Genomic DNA, 25,960 nt, shown 5'->3' with positions numbered 1-25,960 from the left:
AACTATTTTTAAAACCATTTAAACATCATTGGAATAGCACTTACAATAACTGTTCTGGCAATAAATTATTTGTGGGATGTTGCACTTTGCTTTTATATTTTCTATTACATGCATATAAATATACTACTGACTTTGGCAAATCATTGATAATCAATTACATAGTGACTTTATTGTATCAGTTGCCTACGTTTATAGACATTATAACAAAGTATGGATTTGGTACTGTTATCAGGAGTAAGGGGCTAGAATTAAATTCTTAGAGATAGAAACCCCCAAAACACTTAACACTGTATCTTACATAAGAACCATTTCCCCCCATCTTACGCAATCTTGCACCAATCAGCATTTCTTCCCAAACTGAAGCTGTTCTCAGAAAGCAGGCTTTGTTTCTGAGTCAGATATCCCAGCAGGCCTAGCTGCTTTTAAAGCACAATGAAGTTCCACTCTGCAGCTTTGGTTCTTGCATATAATCTCTGAGATACTAGAAGGTTTGCTAAAACACATATAGCTAGAAGAAAAGAGAAAGAAAGAAAAAGACACTATCTGGATAAAGTAAGGCCCTGATTCAGGAAATCACTTAAATATTCACTTCAGTCCATCCCTATTTGGGAAAGCACTGAAGCACCCGTGTAAATTCCAAATGGTGATTTGATCTGACTGAACGTTGTTCATTCCACTGAAACTATTTGCATATTCGGATCAAATTTGGCAAATAGTTTCAGTTGGAAAAAAAATCAAAAAAGTTGAAACTTTAGTTTAGACTTTTTCATTTCAAGCTGTTGTTTCAACCATTTCAAAACAAAACAATTTAATTTTTCATATAAAAACAGAATTTTGTTTTGAAATTTGTTTTTTAATACCAAAAAAAGGGTAAAAACACCTGAAAATTACTCCAAACAAATAAATAATAAATAAATAATAATAATACAAAAATGCAGGTCAAATGAAAAGTGTTGTTCAAGTCTAAACCAAATGAAAAACTGAAAACATTTAGTTGATGAATGGCCAACAAATTGATTAAAATAATGATCTGTTCTCAATTAAAAATAAAGGGACAAATCTGATGGATTAATTCCTTACAGCTATATGTTGTTGCTCAAAATGTTTCTAATGTAAAGTTTGTAAAAAATGCTGTTTATCTGTAAATAATTTTTTTGTGAAAAATTATCAACATTGTTGAGATTTCTGGTTTTGGAAGAAAATTTTGTGCCCCTTCAATTTTTTTAAAAATGTGGATTGAAAAATTTCAATAACCATTTTGAAAAAAATTTCAGTAATAATTTTGAAAAACAATTAAGGTATGAGATTTTTCAATACACTAAAAAGGTCTGTTTTAAAGGTTCAGAATAAAAATAATTTTGAAATTTTCACAAATTTTTTTTTTTTTTTTTTTTACTTTTTGGCCAGTTCCAATCACACCTAAGAGTTTGACTAATTCTGCCTATGAGTCATTGTTGAGCAGTTTTGGTCCCATCCAACAGAGGGCAGTAGTACACACATGTAATGAATTGGCTCAAGTTAGTATAATAATCTATGAAGGTGATGTATAGACCTGTTGATAAAATAGTCACATATATACTTGTCCTATTGCATTTAATTGATGTTAAACTTTTAGATTTCTTCAGTGAAGGTCTCTTACTGCCAGGGCCGGCTCTGGCGTTTTTGCCGCCCCAGGCAAAAAAGCCTCCTGCCGCCCCCCGGAGCGCGGCAGGGAGCCCACCGCGGCTCCGCTGGCGGCCGGAGCCCCGGGAGGAGGGCAGAGAGCCCGGCCAGGGCTCCACTCTCCCCGGCGTCCAGAGCGCCGCGGGGAGGGCGGCAAGCCCAGTCGCGGCGCCGCGGGGAGGGCGGCAAGCCCAGTCGCGGCCCCGCTCTCCCTGGCGGCCGGAGCCGGAGCACCACGCTGCGCCGCCCCCGTCCAGGTGCCGCCCCAAGCACAAGCTTGGTGGGCTGGTGCCTGGAGCCGGCCCTGCTTACTGCAGCTATATGATGGATTTAGAAAACACGACAACAAGAACAATATAATGTAGGAAAAAATATGACTTTGCCTTTTTCCATGCAGTTATTCTCTTCTGAAGAGGACATTTGTGTGTGTGGAGGGGTTATGTTAATTCTTTCTTGGACTAAGTTTAACCAACAGCATTTTTAAAGTTAAGCAAAGATGTGGCTGGCAAGCGTGACTCTTACAGTTCGAGCTGGAGGATACAGAGTGGTGAATTTCTGTGCTTTCATGAGATAATGCAAACAGACTTTCACAATATGGCAGGCATTAACTAGCTTCTGGTTTTCCTTTTCAGGAAGCATTAGTCTGTTATAAAGAGCCAGACAGTACACACAAAATACATTGCCTCCTCACGTCAGCTGAGAAGCTAGCCCTTGTCACCAGTGTGTGAAGTGTGCCTACCGAGAACATAGAGGCCATTGCATCAGAAATATACATCTGTCCCTTTGTTTTTCTCATTTATGGTTTCCTGCTCTTTCTCACGTATGTCTCTGCTGTCTCACTGTCTGGAATTTTATTTGAATGACTCTTGAAAAGTTCATGGACCTTAATACACTGGCCTATCATGTGTGGTCTAGTGATTAGAACACAATAGTAGATATAATGGTACCTGCATAATACAGAAATGACCATGTTACAAATATCCAAGATAGAAGGCTAGAAAGCGGTATTACCAGCCTTAAGCAATCAAAAATCATGAGTCAGCACCCAAAATCACAAGATTGTCTTAAAATCATGAGATTTTAAATTATATATCTATGAGTTTCTTCTTACTTGCCTTCTGGATTTTGAGTTTTCAGCATACACTTGGGTCACATTTTCAAGCTTTTCATGAACACTGAGATACTCAGTCACATGCTTCCAGTAGGTGAGACTTTACGATAAACAAACACCAAATAGCATGAGACTCATGGCAAAACAAAAGCTGGCAACATGGAGAAAGAAATCAGAACTGATGGGATCTGTTCTTTAGTGTACCTCTAACTCGTTTTGTGGCTTCTTCAAACAGGATTCCATTAATGTACACTAAGAAGCTTCTAGGTTGTGCCTGCAGCATGCACACAGGGGAGTTACAACACACCACTTTAGTGCACACTGCTATTCACACTCTCCTAGTCCAAATGTAAGGCTTACTTAAACTGCAAGCACTTGGAGATCCTTAGAACTTATAAACGCAAAGTTACTTCATTTACCCAGATGTGGTTTTAGAAAAGTTGCACGTAGCACATTGGGAACATGCCCTTTAATATTTTTATTTGAACTATAGATATGGATCCATAAGATAACTCGCTGCACATGCATTCAGCTGTGGCAAAACACAGATGAAGACAAAACATACTGCTTCTCCAAATGTCCATGATTTCTTGAGCCTTTTTGCCTAATTTGTGATATGTTCCACTTTAGTACAACGGACACCTTTAAACAGACATCTATTTATTTTTCTTGCTGGTAACCCTAAGTATTATCTCCACATTTTAATTTATATCTTTCCTTTTTCTTTGACTGTTTTATTATCATTTAATTTTTACAGATCTTAAAGATATTTTATGTTTCAATCTGTGTCTGGAAACTGATTTAAAAGTTTGCCTTGTTTCTTCTAGGATTGGAAGCCCAGAGAGGCCTTTCTGTTTTTTGTTTTTGTTTTTGTTTTTTAAGAGTGGACTCAGTAAAGCAGCAAACTTTCATTTAAAATCCTGTAGGATAACAGTAAACCTAGTATGGGTGATAAATCAGGGACTGTGCTTGAATATCAGTGATTTATCAAAGCACTATATTGATAGAAGACCTAGGTTCTAGTCCCAGTTCTGTAACTGACCTGCAGCATGACCTTGGCAAGTTGCTTTGTCTCCTCTTACTCTCTGGGGTGTAACCTCTTGCTATATACTTGTAGAGTGCCTAGTGTAGTGGGGCATTAAGGTAATACACATATTAGTAATAATAATAAATATTCCCTCGTAAGAAAGCTGGGTTTGTCCAAGAGACTCTTACTTTGGCCCTTCGCCTCGTGGGATCAGTGCCATCCTTTTTTAAAAAACAAGTCTGCCTTGATCCAAAGCACAGAAGATTTAAAAGTACATTTGAAACTTGGCATATTTAGATTCTTATCTGCTCCTTGCTTGGCATTTCTTTATGACCCATATTGTAAAAAGTCCTATTTTCCCATATGTAGATTTTAAAAGGGGAGAACACCCTGACAAGTATAAAAGTGTGGACAAATTATAATGAGAGATGCAAATGCCTGGGTTTTTTCTGTTGTGTGAGAAAATTTGTGCAATGCTGAAAACTACTATATATGCTAACATTTGCTACTATACAGAAAAAGCCATTATGTAACTCCACTGGATTCATTGGTACCAAATTCATCTCTGGAATAATTCCATTGAAGCCAATGGTGTTAAACCTGGGCTGAATATGATCTAATTTTCCGTGTCTCAGATGGATGAAAGGTGAGGTAAGATATGAACTAGTGGTCCAAAGTAGCATGAAAAAATCTTCAAATCTGCTAATTACGTTACTAAGCCACCCGCTCCGCCAATGAGAGCCAAAAATGGTGTGTGGATGTTCCAGGGCATAGGACTAACTGAATGCCTATGGCAAATATTGTTAAAAGGCGTTGGCATTCTGAATCACACATCCAGGGTCAGCTCCAGGCACCAGCATTCCAAGCAGGTGCTTGGGGCGGCGATCTGCAAGGGGCGGCAGTCCGTGTGTTTTTGCTGCCCCAAGCAGCGCACCGAATTGCCGCTGTGGACGGCAGGGCAGTCCATGTGCCGTTAGGGCGGCACACGCGTTTCCGTGGTGGCAGCAATTCAGCGGCAGCTTCTATGTTCAGCTGCCCGCGGCGGCAATTCGGCGCGCTGCTTGGGGTGGCAAAAACAGTAGACCTGGCGCTGATCACATCCACTTTAAAAGGTACAAGCAAGTCTATGGAAAAATAGATTATTTTAACAAATCAGTGTGTACTTTGGAACATCGTGGTTGTCACTGTGCTTCACATCATGGCCACTTGGAACTTCATAACTATTATGGAGATCGAACTCTGATCCTCCTGCTCCAGAAGCAGAGGTCCCTGTCATTGGAACTAAAGAAGAGTCTTGGCATTAGAAGAAGACAACTTCTGACATACTGATGAGCCATTCTGATTCTGTCTAGTAGAAAGCAGTCATGTGCGCACGCACAATTCATTACAGTGTATTGCCTTACACCAGTGATTATCAAATTTATTTGATTGCATCCACCTTCTTTGTATCTGTAGTAGTTTATCCCCACACACACACACACCACACAAGTACATATACCAATTTAAAAAAAATCAACATGCAACTCTCACTAAATGTTAAAAACAATAAGGCGTTGATTCAGACAGAGCCAACAATCCATTGTAATAAAGGCAAAAGCAATACTGCGACTGTGGTCAATGCTTACATTTAAATGTGCACGCTGCGTCGTAGCAAACGGATTCCTGTACAAATGGCAACGACTTTGTATAATCCTATGCAAGCTTCGCAGAAATCCGTCAAAATGCACAGCCCCATTTAGAGTCAAATGCAAAGCACCATCTGAGGACCTGATATGTGTGAAGGAATCAGCTTTGCTAGTTATTCATTGCTGCAGGTAAAATGTTCACAGTAATATTTTTTCCCTAAAGCTTCTCACACCCTCCCAGAATACATTCTGCGTGCCCCCAGTTTGAGAACCTCTGCTTTAAACAATCTTGTTTTGAAATGGCAAAGCTAACACTTTGCAAAGTGCAAACATTTACATGCTGCACTTCATTCAAATTAACTAGGGAAGATAAGAGTCTCTAACAAATTAATTCTGCTAATGCTGTAAACTGAGAAAAATTTCAGTCACAGCTGCAAACCAAACCAATTTGGCTAAATTGCTGACTTGTGTTCCTCTTTAAGTGATGCTAAAAGCACGCATCAACAAGCAACTTTGCTTCATGCAGTGTAAGACTGATTTACTGCTTGCCAGGACTGCTTGATAAAAAATAGAGCCATAGCCCGTTCAAGCTAATACAGCATATCAATCCAGAGCCAAGAAAAAGTAAAAATGTGTTGGGAATGTCAGAACATTTTGTCATGGCTAAGATCGGTTTCCCATGAAGTGCCTGAAATAATATGTACAGCAGAACTTTAAAACTCACTTACTTATTCAAACAAGCATTTGCTATTTCAGTGTTGAGTCCTAGGCACTTGTATATATTAAAGGAGAAAATCCACTTGATGTCTCGGTGTTTCAGAAGGGAAGACGGAGCTGAGGTGAAGGGTTAGAAAAATTATACAAGGGGTTTGGGAAAAAATTAAACTGATCGGTGCTTAAATCCATGTCCGTGCTGGCTAAGCCAAGTAGAGGTCAGGTCAGACCTCCTGCACATTTCTTAGTATCATTTTGAAACTTCATTGAAGTTTTTGAGATAAATAAAGCCTTATAAATCAGAGGCCAAAGCAGCACAGAATGAGAGCTCATATCCAGAGTAAAGGTTTGAATCTAAAGTCTATTTACTTATATAGGCCGCCCTTCGCTAGAGTACCCAAGCGCCATACAAATACTGTTATGATGTTTAATAAACATTCATTACATTAGTGCCCAGAATTCCCAGTAGCAGTTACATGGTTACATGCTGGGCGCTGTCCATACACAGATAAAGACACTGCCCTGGAGACCATACAAACAAAGGCCTTGGCTATACTTACAGCAGCATGTAGAATGCAGCTACTACACTTGTAGTTACATACCACAGTGAAAGGTAGGCTGTGTCCACACTTGTCACAGCCGTGTGAAGCTATGTGTGGCAATGAAAGGCACTGCTTCCCCCTGCTAGAGCCTCCCCTCGCCACAGTGAAAGGCTCCAACACTGGGGAGCTGCCAGAACCATTCCCTGCTGCCTTTCCACAGTCGGAGCCTTTCTCCACTGCAGGAGTGTTTCACCATGGTGGGGAAGGACTCAGCGGCGGGAGGCATCAGGACAATACACTACTAAAAATAGCAGTGTAGACATGGGAGGCACTGCTTGGGTGTGTAGAGTTATAAAGCCTAGGGTTCAGGCATGTAGGGCACTCTACTTCACTCACCTAAGCTGTGCCTCACCGTCTACACTGGTATTTATACCCCTGCTAGCTGGGCATGCAGCGTCTGTAGTCTACACACTGCCCTAAGTGTAGACCTGCCCCTAACAAGACATGAGCAGATGAAGGGATGGGGACAGGGATAGAACATACAAGCAACTGAACAGGATGATTGTAGTACATTTTTGTAAGCTACCAATGCTGATGATTTTTAATTGTGTTTCGAACAAGGGTAATGGCAGGAATGTTTCTGTACAACACCCCGTAGAGGTAGGGCGGTGGTATTGTCCTCTGCGAGTGAGGAATGCAGGCACAGACGTCGTAAGGGCCTTGCTCCACGTTACCCAGGAAGCCTGGGAACTGAACACAGCTCTCCTGTAGCCCAGGCCACTACCTTAATCACAAGACTATTCTTCCCACTGCTTGCATGTGGTAAGATTGATCCTTCACTTGAGAACTCTCACAGGTGTTTGTTTTTTCTACATACTTATAGATCTTTACATTTAATTTAGCCCTCATATACATAGGCACTAGTGGCTGATTTTTTTTTAAAGTAACAATAGGGCTTGTCTAGACAAACAGTGCCCGGCAAATTGGGGTGTAAATCTATAGCACACTAGCCTGCCATACACTATCTGTTTGGACCCTGCTAGCAGACTCATAGACTCATAGACTTTAAGGTCAGAAGGGACCATTATGATCATCTACTCTGATCTCCTGCCAATCTGCCCTGGAGGAAAATTCCTTCCCGACCCCAAATATGGCGATCAGTTAAACCCTGAGCATGTGGGCAAGACTCACCAGCCAGCACCCAGGAAAGAATTCTCTGTAGTAACTCAGATCCCACCCCATCTAACATTCCATCACAGACCATTGGGCATATTTACCTGCTAATAATCAAAGATCAATTATTTGCCAAAATTAGGCGATCCCATCATACCATCCCCTCCATAAACTTATCCAGCTTAGTCTTGAAGCCAGATATGTCTTTTGCCCCCACTACTCCCCTTGGAAGGCAGTTCCAGAACTTCACTCCTCTAACGCTTAGAAACCTTCATCTAATTTCAAGTCTAAACTTCCTAATGTCCAGTTTGTATCCATTTGTTCTTGTGCCCACATTGATACTAAGCTTAAATAATTCCTCTCCCTCCCTGATATTTATCCCTTTGATATATTTATAAAGAGCAATCATATCTCCCCTCAGCCTTCTTTTGGTTAGGCTAAACAAGCTAAGCTCTTTGAGTCTCCTTTCATAAGACAGGTTTTCCATTCCTCGGATCATCCTAGTAGCCCTTCTCTGTACCCGTTCCAGTTTGAATTCATCCTTCTTAAACATGGGAGACCAGAACTGCACACAATATTCCAGATGAGGTCTCACCAGTGCCTTGTATGACGGTACTAACACCTCCTTATCTTTACTGGAAATACCTCGCCTGATGCATCCCAAGACCGCATTAGCTTTTTTAACGGCCATATCACATTGGCTGCTCATAGTCATCCTGTGATCAACCAATACTCCGAGGTCCTTCTCCTCCTCTGTTACTTCCAACTGATGTGTCCCCAATTTATAACCAAAATTCTTGTTATTAATCCCTAAATGCATGACCTTGCACTTTTCACTATTAAATTTCATCCTGTTACTATTACTCCAGTTTACAAGGTCATCCAGATCTTCCTGTATGATATCCTGGTCCTTCTCTGTATTAGCAATACCTCCCAGCTTTGTGTCATTCGCAAACTTTATTAGCACATTCCCACTTTTTGTGCCAAGGTCAGTAATAAAAAGATTAAATAAGATTGGTCCCAAAACCGATCCCTGAGGAACTCCACTAGTAACCTCCTTCCAGCCTGACAGTTCACCTTCAGACAGTAGAAGTCCCTAATGTGCACTGACCTACTTCTGTTTCAAAGTGGAGTAGATCAGAATGTACTAGGGAACTTTTAGTGCACAGTAGCAGGGTCCACCTGGGCAGTAAGTGTGTAGCATGCTAGAGCACTGTAGATTCACACCCACAGCTTGCTGTGCACTAACCGTTAATCTAGACAAGTCCTCAGTGGTGACATCGCTGAAGGAAGCTGGTCCCCACTATTTATCCCAAGAACAAGCAGCACATGAGCAGAGACAGTGCAAGGTGTCCACCCACACTATGCCAGAAAGATCAGCCTTCAGAGAGAGAGGCCAGCTCAGTCTCCACCAACTCATTTCACACAGATTTCATTCACTGGATCAAAGCCAGCGACCGAGCCCCTTTCCCTGAGCCCCTTCTTTGAATTTTTTTAAGAGACTCAATGATTTATATGATTTTAAAGCTTAATAGTCTGTGTTTCCTGTTTATGCATCTCCCAGGAGTACCAAATCATTCAAGCAATTGTAGTAGGTTCAAACAATTCTAAAACAAGAAGTTGCTTCTATTTTTGCAACAGGCTCAATGCACTGTAAAGCTTCCTGACGGCTACTTATGGCCTACATTGTCTTTTGGGGGCAGCGTGTGGGGTTAAGCAAATAATCTCCAACACAAAAGGGAGTCGAGCAAATAACTCCGGTTCATAAGCAAGAAAGACCTGTTTTATCTGGGTAAAACCGTTACATTTCTGCTGCTCTCATAGTAATTAACATCTACAAATGTTCCAGGTATGATGTAATGGAATTTAGTACCTGCCCTGTGTCACACTGACAAGATCTAAATTTGTGGTGGTTTACCTGACTGCTGTGCACAGATGATACATTTAATACTGTTATGCCCATTCGGTTTCTTATTAATTGCACAGCCTAATAACTTTCACTGTATGGCTACGAATTTAAAAGATCCATGTAAATTGTAATAAAGCACATGGAATTAAGACGTTACAGGAGTGCTGCATTCCCTTGAACTGTGTGAAATAATTTGTGTCTGTGTTTCTGTTCCCTATAGCTATCTAGAAATACTGTAATACTCTCATATAGAATCACAGAGACTTACTGGAACACTGCAAGTACCAATCAATGCACAGGCAGGACTGAATACTTGGTTCCCCTCTCACTTAACTTGCAACCTCTAAAAGCCACCAGTCTGTGCCTACCAAGCTCATCAGTTTGTTCAAGTGCAAATCTAACATCAACCTTTGTGGCATCACAGATTACTATAAATGGATGGGATGGATCCAAGAATTTAAGCATAACATGTTTTAGAAGTCCTTCCTTCAATGACTCAAACACTTTTTGGTGTTGCTCTGTCCAGACACTCTTGGTTAACTGGTATAATGGTACTGCCCACTCTGTGAATTTTTTTACAAATCTCCTGTAGAATTCACAGTGGCCTACAAACCTCTGTACCACCACCAGGTTTGTAGAAACCTTCCAGTACTTTATAATGTTCAGTTTCTGGGGTTGGGACTCCTACCCATTCTTGCCATCTAAATGTCCTAGGAAGGTGATGCGACTCCTTGCAAACTCCTTTGTTTCCCACAGATTTAAACCCTGATTGCTTAAAAACCTTTAGAGTCCTTTCTACTCCTACCAGATGTTCCTCCCATGTTTTATAGAAAGTCCTCTAAATATGTGAGGATGTCTTCAGTCCTCAAAACTTGGGTTACATCGTTTACTACTCTCTGAAATGTCCCTGGTGCATTCACATGCCCAAAGGGCTTTCTGAGGAATTGAAACAACCCAGAGAGTGTCACAAAGGCTGTTTTTTCTCAGTCCTCAGGTACCACTTTAATCTGATGGTATCCCAAATTAAAACTACTAAAAAAGTTTGCTCCTGATATTTTATCCTGTGTGTCTGCTATGTGGGGAAGTGTCTGTGAATTAAGTCCTGCATAGTCAATGCATATCCTCAAATCTCCATAGGGCTTTTTTCACTATTACAATTGGGGATGCCCAAGATGACATAGATTGCTCAATCAGGCCATCCTCTAGCACAGTTTAGCTTTTCTTTCACTGCTTCCTGGTATGCCAGGGAAACCTAATGTGGGGGGCTGCCTCACAGGAACTCTCTCAGGCTTAAGCACAATGCAGTGTTGCACCTGATCATGTCTCCCAAGCTCTTCATTATTCCTGGAGAACCCACTAGCGTATCATAAGAGCAACTGTTCTAATTGTTTCCCTTCGTTGCCTTCTGTGGCTCCTTCTATCAAATCAACTCCTAGCTCTTTTAGTGACTGGACTGCTTCATAGTTGTTGATCTCTGCCCCTGTGAGAGGCTTTGAGACCCCCAGCTATATTGGACACTGTCCCCCTCATCTGATTTTTCACTAGCTGCACTTCCTGGTTAGTCACATTAATTGCTCTTACCCAGAACTCCCCCTTTCACCTAGCTTGAAACAGAGTTCTGCCTAACAACCATCCTGACTGGATATTGGTAGCTTCAAACACTCCTACAGGCTCACTGCAGCAGTCCTTTACCCTTAGGGACATTACTGCATGATGTGGCTTCACCACTACTTTATTCTGAGCCACCACAGGGGCCAGTTCCTCTCTGTCACTCTGTAGGCATGATAGGGCCATCTCTACAGTCCCAAAAGTTCCTCCCCAGGGTCCACACTTCCTCCTACTCACATGCAGAAGGAATATCTAAATATTATCCCGGGACAAGTGTGTTCTATTAACACTCTAACAGTTCTTGTGATGACCTCAGATGAAATCCACTCCCAATACAACAGCATTACAAATATTGGTCATCACAACCGAAGTCCATTTAGTAAGCAAAGACCGCAAGTTCAGTGGGAACTGGATTTTACCTGTTGTCCACAGTGGCTGATGGTTAACAGTCAACAATTTAACTCCCGCAGTACGAATTTTCTTCCCTCTCAGCACTGGATGCTCTTCACAGGTCAGACTTTTTTTAGATCCTGAATCCAATAACATTGTGGTTTTCCAGCCACCCGTGTCTCCAGACACATTGTAACAGGTATGTGGGCAGATCTTCATGTGGCCCGTTTTAATAGTTCCTGATGGTGGCCCTACTGCATCAGTAACTTCTAGTTCCTCTGGTGTCGCTTCCCTCTGCCTGGGTACTTCGGTCTCCAATGACCTCTGCCTGTGCTTTGCCTGCACGTGTCATCTGGCCTGGGACCCATTGGGGAAACAGTCTCACTCTTCTAACCCACAGTGTACCAGTCAATAGCTTTCACTTGGGCCTCCTCCAATTTTTTAGCCACTTCCCTTGCAGTCATTTCTTGAAGTGCTATATCTGGTACAGAGGAGTCACCCTGAAGCTGGGAATTAACAGTTGATACCTTTCAGGAAACACTAATTTCTTCTTCCTCCACATTTTGAATTCTGGGTATAGTCTGGTCCATACCTTTATCCATTATGCTATCTTCCTTCAGGAGCAGGTTACAAAGTCCCCCTGTCAAACCACTTATAATGTGACTTTTCACCCAGGAGTCTCACAGAGCTTGCCACTGCGCATAGGCTCCTCTCTGCATTGCCACGTCCAGATTTTTTGTAGCAGATTCTGCTTCACGTGACCCATCTCCCGGACAGGGTGGCACAGGAAAAGCCCTATCGAATAGTATCCTCAATGCACACAACAAATTATCCAAGAGTTCCCCTTCCTGCCTCCTACTGGCTTACCATTTTTTCCGCTATTTCAGGAGGGTCAATCACCTCTCATGGTGGTCATATAGACAGTTTTGCAAACACTTATAAGAACCATGAACCGCACTGGGAAGCAGCTGGTAAAATGCTTTGGCATCACTATGCAAAAACACTGTGCTGCTTTCTCATCAGTTCATGCATTCTCAGAGAGCAAGAAACTCCAGTCTCATCTGCATTACCAGTAAATTTCTTCTCAGGCAAAAGTGCTTTTGCCATTTTGAAGCTGCTGCCACCAGCTGTAATACTTGCTTACAGAATCAGAGATTTATTGGAACTCTGCAAGTACCAACTCCAGCACACACAGGCAGGACAGAATTTCCTGCCAATCCCGCCAGGTCAGACCAGTGACATAACACGCAACACAACTGCTTAACACTAAGATAAAGAAACACCACCATTGATTGGTGGAGGATTATCTACACTAATCATTACAATATATTTGATCACAATACAAGGTTACATGTCACTTAAAGTCTCAGACCCAGATCCTCAAAGGTATTTAGGCACCTAACTCCTACTTGGAGTTAGATGCCTAAATTTCTTTGAGGATCTGGGACTCTGGGCCTCATTTTTTCAGCTGTAAAATGGCGATGATAACATTTCCTTTGTCTGCCTTGCCTATTTCGATTATAAGCTCTTTGGACTAGGGACTATATTTAATGATGCACCTGCACAACGCCTAGCAATATGGAAATCTAATCTCACTTGAGGCCTCAAGGCACTACTGTAACATAAATTATAAATAAAAATTAAGAGAGATAAGGATTAAAGATCCAGTCTTGCAACCCTTATACAAGTAGCTCCTACTCGTCCATCAATGGCTTATATAACTATGTCTTAAATGCATTATTATTAATTTATTTAACAAGGATAATGTGCTTCACAGTACAGAAAATAAAGTATATCCTTGCCCTGAAGAGCTCAAAATCATAACATGACAGATAAACAGGACACACTGAGAAGCCAGGGGAAGGGACTAACCAGCTTTTGGAAAACTATTATTGACTCACTGACACAATACTTGTCTCTAAATCCTTTACAAAGTCATCTGCAGCTGTCCTTAATCACTCATTTCTGGGGGATCCAGCCATGCATAATCATGAAAATTCCCATGACAGTGCCTGGCAGTCAGTCATTGTTGACTTTCCCACTCTGGGATGTTTTGTCTTTGGGGAAAAAACTTGGGAAAAATTTGCAACGTAGTTTTCACACAGTGCTCATCACTATGGGATCTGGCTCTTTCCTTCTACCCAATTGGTTGCAGTGGCAATGTCTGCAGGGCCGGCTCCAGGCACCAGCCTGGCAAACAGGTGCTTGGGGCGGCCGCTCCGGAGAGGGGCGGCACGTCCAGATATTTGGCAGCAATTCGGCAGACGGTCCCTCACTCCCGCTGGGAGCAAAGGACCGCCCGCCGAATTGCCGCTGCAGATCGCAATCGCGATCGCGTCTTTTTTTTTTTGGCTGCTTGGGGCGGCCAAAACCCTGGAGCCGGCCCTGAATGTCTGGCTGTGTCCTTTATGTTAATTTTTACTTCTCTATATAACAGTGCTTTCCATCAATATTTCTTCTATTGTTCACAAGCTGACTTTGTTGTGATTATGTTATTCTAAGTCAATTACAGTCTGGTAAGGAGCATTCAAGATATTCTGGCTTTCTTATTTGTCAGAATAACGCATACTGGTATGATCTATATTCTATAGTTTGCTTTCTTATTTTGCCACAAAAACTTCCTCAAAACTTCTCTTAAGGTCACCTTTACTCCTAGCTCTCCTCAGCTGTGTTTAATGGAGCTCTGACATAGCTGAGAAGCTTTGACTAGCTCGAATGATCAGACAAAGGATTTCTGAGTTTCATCTTGCTCTGTATAAAGATCTTTATCTTTTTCATGTACAATTCATCTCATTTTATAATATAAAAATATGCTATTGCTAAAACGTAATGTATATAATTACTGGCACTTCTATAATTGTAATAATAATATAATGTAAGAACTTTGAATACAATCGGTGGGTTTTGATTGGCTGTTGGTGATCAACATTGGAGCATATACCCAGTAAATTCATTGCTTTGTCTTGTTTATGGATAAATTCAATTTCATACCAGCAATATGACACTCCAGGCAGTGTATTTCAGGGAGATTATTTCACATCCTGTCTTGTTACATCACTTGGCTTTTGGCTTACCCAGAAAAGCACCGCATGTTGTATCTCATTGCAGTACTTAATCATACAGCATGGTGACTTTGCTGTCTAGTTTCAGCCTAATCAATACAAACTAAAACAAACTGAGCCAAACAATCATACAACCCTCAAGTACCTGTGCATTTTGGTAACTCCGATGCTTTTTGTTTATTCTCCTCTAATGTTACTAGGTGATAGTCTGAGCTCTCGAGCACCAATTTTGAATAATTTCTCTTACTTCAATTTGAATCACAGTTTATACTTTTTTTCAATATACTTTGATAATCAGATCCAGGTGATAAGTACACCCAGAGCCACAATGTAGCACCAAAGCACAGTGTGATCTGAGCTGTTAGTTTCACTTGGAGCTCTAAGTTTTGCTCCACAATTCAATGTATTATTAATGTTCCTGTTAGATATTCTGGGATGGAATCACTGAACAAGCTGGGCTCTCTTTATTATCATACAGACTCCAAATATTTCCTGGTCTAAAACACTAATCTGCTGCTTATCCAATTGCTGTTGTTTTATTTTGTGATACACAAAGCTGCCTTTGTCTGTTTTCACAGTCCAGGCAGAATAAATCACCCGCTAACTCGCACCATATCCCATATAGAAACCAGCACTCTCCTTACATTATGACCAGCATATTCTTCAAACAGACCTGAATTAAGGTAAATTCTTCCTTGAGGCCAGTCTAAATTTATTCCATTATGGAGCAAGACAGATTGCTCATAATCAAGAGACTGCTGCCTCCCAGGCATGTACAGTATTCTGGCTGATATTCAGAGATGGACCAGGGCTGGCATTTCATTTTCTGAATGAAATGCTAATATGCTCTTTTGCTAAGATTTTTCACACTACTACGGACCAGAGTGTGAAGCCCTTACTCGTGCTAGTGAGCGGTCACTCTTGAGTACTCTCACACTGAAGTCAGTCTGATTCTATGTAATGTAGATATTATAAAAATTTCACTTAAAGAGAAAATATACATCACAGATTCTTTTTTAGATACATAAATCCCAAACACACCTTTTCAGGGGTGTGTTGGCAAGTGCAGACGTGGGAGCCCTGAACATTATATAAAGTACACTGATGGTTTGCACTTCATCCTTTTTTGCCACAACTATCTAGTGAATCATAAGCAGAGATGGGTTCCAGCTGCAGAAATCAGATCTCAAACATTCCCAGGGGGACGGGTGCGCTGCCTGGGAATTTGGGTTTATTCCATGTAAAGAGAGAGGCTATGTGGGAAATCTGGCTTCAGATAGGTGTCAAACGCATCCAAAGTTCAGGGACATTTGGGCCTCCCTCTGTAGAGTTCAGTTACAATCTGAATTCTTGGCCCTAAAGAGGACCAGGACATATTGTACGTGTATGGATGGTTTAATAGACTGCTCTCATGTGTACTGCTCCCACTGCTCTCTTGGCCAGTAACAATTCACCATGAATAGCCAGACGATTTAATCATCTGAAGTGTATTCAGTATAAAATGCCAACAATTTCTGGTATGCGTGGGGGATGATTTATGTGTTTAGATTTGTTTATCAAAGGCAGAAGAAACCTTGTGTATCTCCTCTTCAGAAGGGTCCTGGCAAGATGGCAGCAAGTAAAGTTGACAGAGAGTTTAAGTGACCTGCCTAAAGTCACACAGGAAATCTGAGGCAGAGCTAGGAGCTGAACACAGCTCTCCCAAAACCCTGCTCAGTGCCTTCATTACAAGCCCATCCTTCTCAATCATAAGCAATTAACATGGAGACTATCACCAAAGCAAAACAAGACTCCAAAAATAGAGCGGAATCATACATAAAACATACCACCAAGTCAGCTAGAGAATACTCCTTGATACCGTTAATCCAGCTTATTACAGAACAAAATTCATACCAGTGGGGCCAGGATTTCACGCTGTGTACGTTTCAGTTCCTATAATTACAGTCTTCTATGGTGGGGTTTTATTTTGTTTTGTCTTGTTTTAAGGTAAGTTTTCAATAAAGTTACCTAAATAATTCTGGGATCTGTGAACTTGTCTTTGAAACTTTAAGACTAAAAATGGAATAAAATTCTCTTTACGGGGATTAACTATCCTAAGTCTTTGCATAAAATCGGGGTAGAAGTGTATTTAAAACTCTGCTAGGATTAGAGGTGGTCATGTCATATGCACCATACCAGCGTAGGCAATTTAAGGTAAAATTTCTCTCTTTATCAGCCACAGCCTGCAAACAACTAGAGAATAATTTTTTTCCTTCTGTACAGGATGACAGACCTGATTCTCCAGCTTCTTATATTAGTTGGTCATTATTATATTTAAATGCCAGCGACAGAGCGGGATGAGTAATTCATGAGGAATAATTTATTCAGTTAATTTTGCTTCTGTTTCTGTTTGTACATTGTTCAGGAACAGATTGCGGTTTTCTCATGTCTGCACTATTTGAAATTATTCATTGAATAAGCCCTGCAAATAATTTTTTGTTTGTAGCCTCTTTCTTGATCCAGCGGACACAGAAAGGATTCAGAGGTAGGGAGACACACTTCCTTCCATATGAGGAGAGATTGAAAAGACAGGGACCGTTTTGTTCAGAGAGAAAACAAATTAGAAGAGAAATGGTAGAGGTATGCACAATAATCAATGGTAAAGTGAAGGCCAATCAGGAGCTCCTATTTAGCCTCTCATAATACAAGAATAAGAGGGCATCCAATGAAACTTAAAGGCGACAAACTGAAAACTGATCCAAGGAAATATTTTTTTTAAACCCCCACTGTGTATTTAACCTGTGGAACTCACTGCCAAAACTGAGGTCAAGAGTTTAGCAGAATTAAAACAAGGATTAGACAGTTATATGGATAATGAGAATATAGGACTTTAAAAGATTATTTGAAAGATATATAAACCCAGAGGCCGCTCAAGGCAACCTGCTGTGCTGCGCAAAACTTCAGTGTACTTCCTCCCTTCACACAGACTGAAGGAGGCAGATTTGGCCTGGGTGCCCCTCCATCACGAGGGAGCCATGGGAGGGCCAAATTTAACTGAGTGGCATTTCAACCTGGTGCATGGGGTTGCAACACAAATTTGGCTCATCCCCCACCCATCATGACAGAGGGGTGGCTGGGCCAAATTTGACTGAGTGGCATTGCTACCTGGCACATGAAGTCAAAATGTCGCTCAAATTTGCACCATCTGTCCCCGCCCAGGGCATGACAGAGGGGTAGCTGGCCAAATCTGACTGCGTGACATTGCTACCTGGTGCATGGGGTCACAATGTCACTCAAATTTGGCCTGGCTGCTCCTCCATCGTGAAGGAGGGGAAGCTGGGCCAAATCTGCCGTTCTAGGCAGCTGTCCAGAAATCTGCCGCTCTAGGCAACTGCCTAGTTCATCTATTGCTAGAGCAGGCTCCCTATAAGTCTTGTGTTTCAGGGCATAACCCATCTGCTAAATGAAACGATCAATTCCTTGCCAGTGTTTGATATTCAAAATTCAAACTGCAAGCAGTATGGGGGAGAGGTTTGATTGGAGAAACAGCTCACATCACATGGCATGTTTCTATTCCCTGATTGGATTGGAGTAACTGAGAATCAGGTCTGCAGTGCACGTACTCACCTTTGTGAATTCGAAAGTCATTTTGTACAATACCGGCTTAAAATTCGCTGCTCCCTCAAACATTCCTGTCAATGTAAGTGTTTTGCTGGAATATTTGTGGAGAGCAACCCCTAATAGGGCACATGCAGTGTGGGAGATCACTTGTTTAAAAACTCCTATGAATGTTTATGGGAAGTTTTTTTCCATATTATAGCCCAATTTCAGCCCGTTAAGAACCCAGCAGCTAGCATGGCAATAGCTGGATTGAGGCTTTGTCTTCACCAGAAACTGCAGCAACACAGCTGCACTTCAGTGTAGACACCCACTGCAGCAACAGCAGGGGTTTTCCTGTCACTGTAGTTAATCCACACCCTGAGAGGTGGTAGCTAGATTGCTAGAAGAATTCTGCTGTCAACCCAGCGCTGTCTATACCAGGGGTGAGGTCGGCTTAACTACATCTCTCAGGGTGTGGATTTTTGACACGCCTGAGCGAGGTAGCGAGGTTGACCTAACTGTTTAGTGTAGATCTGGCCCAAGTCCCCTCATAGGCGCCTAGCACACCTTTGAGCCAAGTACTTCCACAGCTACTGATAGTGTAGGGCTAAAATCATGATTTTGCCATAAGGAAGGGGCACTGCTTGGAAAGTCACAACCTGCCTCCTGACTTCTGTCTTGCTGGGAGTGGGGAAAGTACTCTGTGCTGGACCTTATATCTGGTTCAGCACACAGCTCCCAAAGTGCTGGTCTGACTCCATTACCCAGGGCAGAGTGGGGTTGGAGCCAAGGCTCCATCCATTCTCTGTCTCATCCTTCCCCCATGTGCAGGAAAGAAACATACAGCAGTTTGCTGAGGCTCCATCACAGGATGAGTAGCTAAGACAGGGGCATAATGGAAACCTGACACCCCCTTAGTCCCATGCATGGCTGTACAAGCCAGGCCATGATTTGGCCCATGGCCGACGGTAGACTAACCTTTTTAGCACTAGAGTCTAGCAGCAAAACAAAGTAGTTGCCAAAGTATTTAACATTGTTGCAGTCATGTCGGTCCCAGGATATTAAAGAGACAAGGTGGGTGAGGTAATATCTTTTATTGGGAGAAGCTGGTCCAATAAAAGATATTACCTCACCCACCTTGTCTCTCTGAAGTATTTAACAACATTTGGGTGTTGTCAACTAGCCTTCTCTATAGCGGTGACAGCCAAGTTCTGGCTGAGCCGAATGTAGCTGAAACCCTGACTGTAGTTTCAGCATCAGGCCCTTTTCCACATCTCATTTTGTGTAGGTTTGGGACCCTTAACGTTCTCTCTGAGGCAAATTCACCAGCTACTGAAAATGTTTTCTCTTTCCTTCCAAGTGAGTACTAGCTGGCCATTTTATGATACATGGTTTGTAATAAGGCCAACATTTAATCAGATTAGACATTAGCCTCTGACATGAGAGCTGGGACAATGCTGGCACAGGTCTAGTCCCCTTCGGACTTGCTGCAAAATATCATCTAATGTACTGTAATGAGAACAGTAAATTAGAGAAAGAGCACTGGATAAAATGTCCATGAATCTGCTACACTGACACCTCTAGTGAATTCCCTCATTAATTACAAAGGTGCTACAGGCTTCTCCTGGAGCAAAGCTCATCTGTGCCTAGATGATGATAGGCTGATTTTACATGGTAACTTTTAGGTCTCTGTTTCTGGATTTCCTTCTCTACTGAGGACTTTGGACTATATCCTTAGCTGGTGAAAATCAGTATTGCTCCAGTGAAGTCAATGCTGTTATGATGATTTACACCAGCTGAGGACCTGGCTCATAAGTTTTCAGAGGCATTTCCACCATCATACCTTTCCTATAAATTAAATGAACTAGATCCATACAACTGCCTGAAAGATTTGAATTAAATCACATTTAGTAGGTTCTGGCCTCAACGTTCTTCAGTCTTTCTGCCTTCCTCGTAATCGACTGATAGTATTTGATCAAGGGTCTAGAACAACAGCGGAATTATTTTATAAAGAAGGATTGATTTTGAGTAACCCCTTCTTTTTTGACAGCTTCATCTGACTGATCCCTTCTAGTGCACTTCTCATGCATCATCTTGTACCTTTGACCACAATCCCATCTGACTCTTTCAGTCTCATGGGCCCAGATCCTCAAGATATTTAGGTGACTAACAGTTAGGTGCCTAAACATGTTTGAGGATACAAGCCATGATCCCTCCATCATCTTCATAATTGCCCCCCCATCCTGTCCCCAACTTCAAACATCCTAAAAAACACAAACAAAACCTTCCATTAGCCCCAGCTGCCTCCCAGACTGTTACCCAGTTTTCCTCTTCCCAGTGAGCATACAATCAACCCTCACTAGTTTGGCTTCCTTTCCTCTAAACCTTGGGTTCCCTTTTTGCACCCTTCCATTCTAGCCCTCATCAGAATCTCCAATGACTTTCTTCCAGCCAAGTCTAAGGGCCTCCTTCTCTAATAATCTGACAGTGACGGTTAGGGTGTGATGAATCAGTTATGGAATGCCCCCGAGCAAGAGTAGAAAAACTGACCTCAAGGTCTCGGGAAGTTGTCTAGGGGTAATAAGCACAACTGCAAGGTCAAAGGTGTGGGCACAGGGTGGGGGAGCTATTGCCAAAGAGTTGATATCAGGACTCTGGCTGCTGTTAGCTGAAATGTGGGAAAAGCATAAAGACCAGAAGGGCTGCAGGCTTGGTTACAAGTCCACGACACATTTGAATGAAAAGCAGCATTTTAAACGATTTGCATGGCCCGTGACTTGCCAGTCTATTCACCACTCCACATCCCCTATAACCTTACCCCTATGAATGTTTTTTAATACTCAGCATCACCAAATCTCAAATGGCATTCATCCATGTGAGCTGGAAAAAACCCCAGTGACACTAAGCAGAGCCATCAACACACGCCATCAAGCCATTGGCAGAGAGAGAATGTTCTTTCTGTCAGCAAGTCATTTTCCCCATCAAGACCTCATCAGTGAATCAGAGTTCTGTCACCAGGAACTAATCTCAGACATCTTTCACCTAGGGCAGCCTAGATTGGTAATGAGCTTTTGGGAACATATGAATAAATATCACTACTATCTAATGGACCTGACAATTATTAAAATACTTCCACTCACACCCAAAAGGGTGAACATCTCCCCTGAAAAAATGTGGGTGGTTCCTCAATTATGCCTCCATTTCTTTCTTTTAATAACACCATTGCACTTTATGGGCCAGATCTTTAGCTGGTGTAAATTGACTACATCAGCTGAGGATCTGGCCTCATATTTCAAAGAGCTCTACAAACACTAGTCAGTTAATCAGCACAAAAATCTTCTGTAGTAGAGACCTTGGTTTGACCATTTATCCCCATTTTACAGATGTGAAAACTGAGATACAGAGTTTGACGTGACTTGTCCACAGCCACAATGGTAAGAATAGGAGTTCCCTAGCTCCTAAGCTTATGATCAACCCAATAGATTTTACTACCATTTCTTCCTTCATACTTCCAAGGCCCCATGGCATGGAGTCCTCACCTCCTACTAAGGATGGGTCATTGGAGCTACTTCTAGAACCTGTCAGCAAGGGGATGAACAAAGCTCACAAACATTTTCAAAGTTGGGGGTGGAGGGGGGGCTTATTTGATCCACACTGCTTGGCATATTCTTACTGCCAATGCCATCAGAGCATCAGTAAGATGTGGAATGCTCGACAATACTTCAAGCCCTCACTGATCCATGGAGTTAAAGTTCAGGATTGAAAGTTAGATTTTCCTTATGGCAGCATACTGTGCTGTTCCCACACTACCAGGCCATTCTGCCCTAAACTTGTCTGCTTATTCACAAAGTCAAAACATGATCAATAAGAGGTTGGAAGCAATCAAGATTATCACAAGATACCCAGGAAAAGTCTGCACATTATCAAGGTGTCCTTCATTGGAGACATCTTAAAATTCAGGCTGAGATGTTTCAATCAACCTGACCTGGTATCATTGATTTTTCTTTACTGGATTTTAAGGGTCAGATCTTCAAAGCAACCTCCAAAAATGCATACAAATAAAGCACATCTATTTGTACAGCAGAACACGGAATATATGCAAGCAAAGAAATGATTTCTTTTTAAAAATGCAAGTGCTCTTTTGCATGTTCATCCCTCGAAGCTCCCCACAGCTGGAGTCACACTCTATAATGGACCAAGCGGGCGAGTGGGGAGGTCCCTTGTCTCTCACACATCTGATTATGGGCTGTGACTGTCTGGCCCTGGAGCACCAGTTCCACAGAGAAGCTTTGCTGTTTATATGATTGGAATCTGGTGTCCAAGTATAAAACCAGATTTGTATTTCTTTAAACAAGAGCATCTGCTCTATAAAGCCCCAATTAAAACCACCTATGAATCCAAATCAGCAAAAACGTGAGTGCTCTGTAAACCAATTCTGCTACGAATTGGAAAGCTGAGAAGAGCCTGTACATTTCTGTTTCCGAGATCAACAGATTTTCAATAGAGAGCAGCTACACAACTAAAACATAACATGAAGCAAAGGAGCAGTAACTGCAGCTTTGAGAAAGTTTGACTCCCTGCCCCTTGAAACTGGCAAAGTTCTTGCTAACGAGAGATAAAATACTAATATACTTGAACCCCTACCCAGTATTTAATTTGGAGTTCTTGAAGGAAACACTCTCTTACCCACGAAAGCTTATGCTCCCAATACTTCTGTTAGTCTTAAAGGTGCCACAGGACCCTCTGTTGCTTTTCACTTCTTTGGAAATTCTGTATTTCTTGGGAAATGAAAGGGATGTTTAATTTACATTTTTCAAAGGTGGGCCATATATTCAGAGGAGTTCATGGCAGCAAAAGGCGAGGGGAGGACTTGGCAAACTTCCTGCAGTATTCTTGTCTAATGATGTAGATCTGATTTGTTCCCAATGAGCAAAGGAAACTCCAGACAATTTGGGGCCTTATAGAGACCTACGGAAACTTCGGTAGCAAAAGCAACAGAATAGGCTGTCATTAATACAAAAGGTTTAGGGCTGTTGGAGGTTCCATTTTTGCAATGTAAACTGCTGAGACAATTCAGCACAAACAGCAGAGGGTCAGCGCATTGGACACCCTTTTCCAGCCAAGGGAATCTTTATTTTTTGGTCACACAAAAACAGGTGGTAAACAGCAAAATATCACACTAAACTAGTCTGCAGCTGAAGGTTTCTAATAGCCTTTCTCCAGGCAGTCTCAGCTTCATATCCCAAGATCCCTTGCTTTTATGGAATCTCTTGCAGCACCTGTGTCAGTCTGTGTTTCTTGTAACCCTGGGTTGGCCAGCACCAGGTTACGACTTCTTCACCTACCAGACCGCATTTTGGTTAGCTCCTACAGACTTTATCATCATTCTTCATTTTCTTGTGAAGTTTAGGCATTTTTTCTCCTCCTTGATTCCGTTTTTTTTAGATCAGTCATAAATAATTTAACCCAGGGTACTTACCTATTTAAGAGGGAGGATTCGGAGGATTAACTTGCGTGCTTTGAGTTCCCCAGATCATGACAGATTCTCTCCAGGTGCAAAGTGATGTTGATATATTGCAAAGCAAACAAAGTCAGAAAGATCACAGTGGTCCCTGCTGGGTTCATAATCTATGAATTTGAGGCTATGAGCTTGTCTACACTTACAAGTATCAGGGGGTAGCCGTGTTAGTCTGTATCCACAGAAACAACAAGGAGTCTGGTGGCACCTTGAAGGCTAACAGATTTATTTGGGCATAAGCTTTCATGGGTAAAAAAAACCCCACACTTCTTCAGATGCAACTTACAATGCTACAGTTGCACAGCTGCAGCACTTCAGAGTAGACACTACCTATGAAAATGGGAGGAGTTCTCCCATGAGTGTAGGTAATCCACCCCACCCCATCCCCGAGAGGCCATAGCTAGCTCAATAGAATAATTCTTCTGTCAACCTAGTGCTGTCTACACCGGGGACTTAGGTTGGCTTACCTACACTAAGCAGGGGTGTGGGTTTTTCACACCCCTGAGTGACATAGTTATGCCAACCTAATTTTCTAGTGTAGGCTAGGCCTCAGTCTACACTTAAAAGCAGTGCAGCTTCACCAGTGCAACTTGCAGGCTATGTCTACACAACAGCTTATGTCAGAATAATGTATGTCACTCAGGGCTGTGAATAAACCACCCCCCTGTGCTACGTAAATTACACCGACATAACACTCAGGGGAGAGCTTCTCCCACCGACATAGCTTCTGCCACTCACAGAGGTGGTTTTATTGTGCGGACAGGAGAGCAGTGCGTCTTCACCAGACGCGCTGCAGCAGCACAGTTGCATTGGTACCGCTGCAGCATGTATGTGTATCACCCCCTGAGCGACATAAATTACACTGCCATAAGCGCCAGTGTGGACATAGCATCTGCCGCTCGCGAGGGCTGGAGTAGTTAAGCCGACAGGAGAGCTCTCTCCCATTGGCTTAGAGCGGCTGCATTAGAGACCTAACAGCGACACAGCTGCAGCTTTGCCACTGTAAACTCTCTAGCGTAGCCACGCCCGTAGCACTTCCGTGTAGATGCTATCTATGCCAATAGGAGGGGCTCTTCCATCGCGACAGGTAATCCACCTTCCAGAGAGGTGATAGCTAGGCCAATGGAAGAATTTTTCTGTTGATTTAGTGCTAGCTACTCTGGGAATTAGCAAAAAGAAGAACAGGAGTACTTGTGGCACCTTAGAGACTAACAAATTTATTAGAGCATAAGCTTTCGTGGACTACAGCCCACTTCTTATATGCATCCGAAGAAGTGGGCTGTAGTCCACGAAAGCTTATGCTCTAATAAATTTGTTAGTCTCTAAGGTGCCACAAGTACTCCTGTTCTTCTTTTTGCGGATACAGACTAACACGGCTGCTACTCTGAAATCTGGGAATTAGGTTGGCTTAACTACTAGAAAGTTGCCGACTTTCTAATCACACAAAACCAAACACCCCTACTCTGACCCTTCTTTGAGGCCCCACCCCTTCTCTGAGGCCCTGCCCTCACTCACTCCATCCCCCCTCCCACTGTCACTCACTCTTCCCCGCCTTCACTCACTTTCATCAGGCTGGGGCAATGGGTTGGGATGCAGGAGGGGGGTGAGGGCTCTGGGCTGGGGCTGCAGACTCTGGGGTGGGGCCGGGGATGAGGGGCTTGGGATGCAGGAGAGGGCTCTGGGATGGGCCAGGGGGTTGGGGTGCAGGGTCCGGGCGGTGCTTATCACGGCTCCAAGGAAGCAGCCCTGCAGCCTCTAGGCACATGGGCAGCCAGGCGGCTCTGCGCAGTGCATGCTACCTTTGCGCCCACAGGTGCCACTCCCCGCAGCTCCCATTGGTCACAGTTCCCGGCCAACGGGAGATGTGGAGCTGGCACTTGGGCAGGGGCAGAGCCCCCCAGCCACCCCAGCGCCTAGGGGCTGCAGGGACCTGGCGGCCGTTTCTGGGAGCAGTGCAGAGCCAAGGTAGGTAGGAAGCCTGCCTTAGCCCCAGGCTCCTGCTGTGCTGCTGACTGGACTTTTAATGGCCCAGTCAGTGAT

This window comes from Malaclemys terrapin, chromosome 3, assembly GCF_027887155.1.
Source record: "Malaclemys terrapin pileata isolate rMalTer1 chromosome 3, rMalTer1.hap1, whole genome shotgun sequence".
Classification (NCBI taxonomy): domain Eukaryota; kingdom Metazoa; phylum Chordata; order Testudines; family Emydidae; genus Malaclemys; species Malaclemys terrapin.
This window is presented reverse-complemented; position numbering follows the sequence as displayed.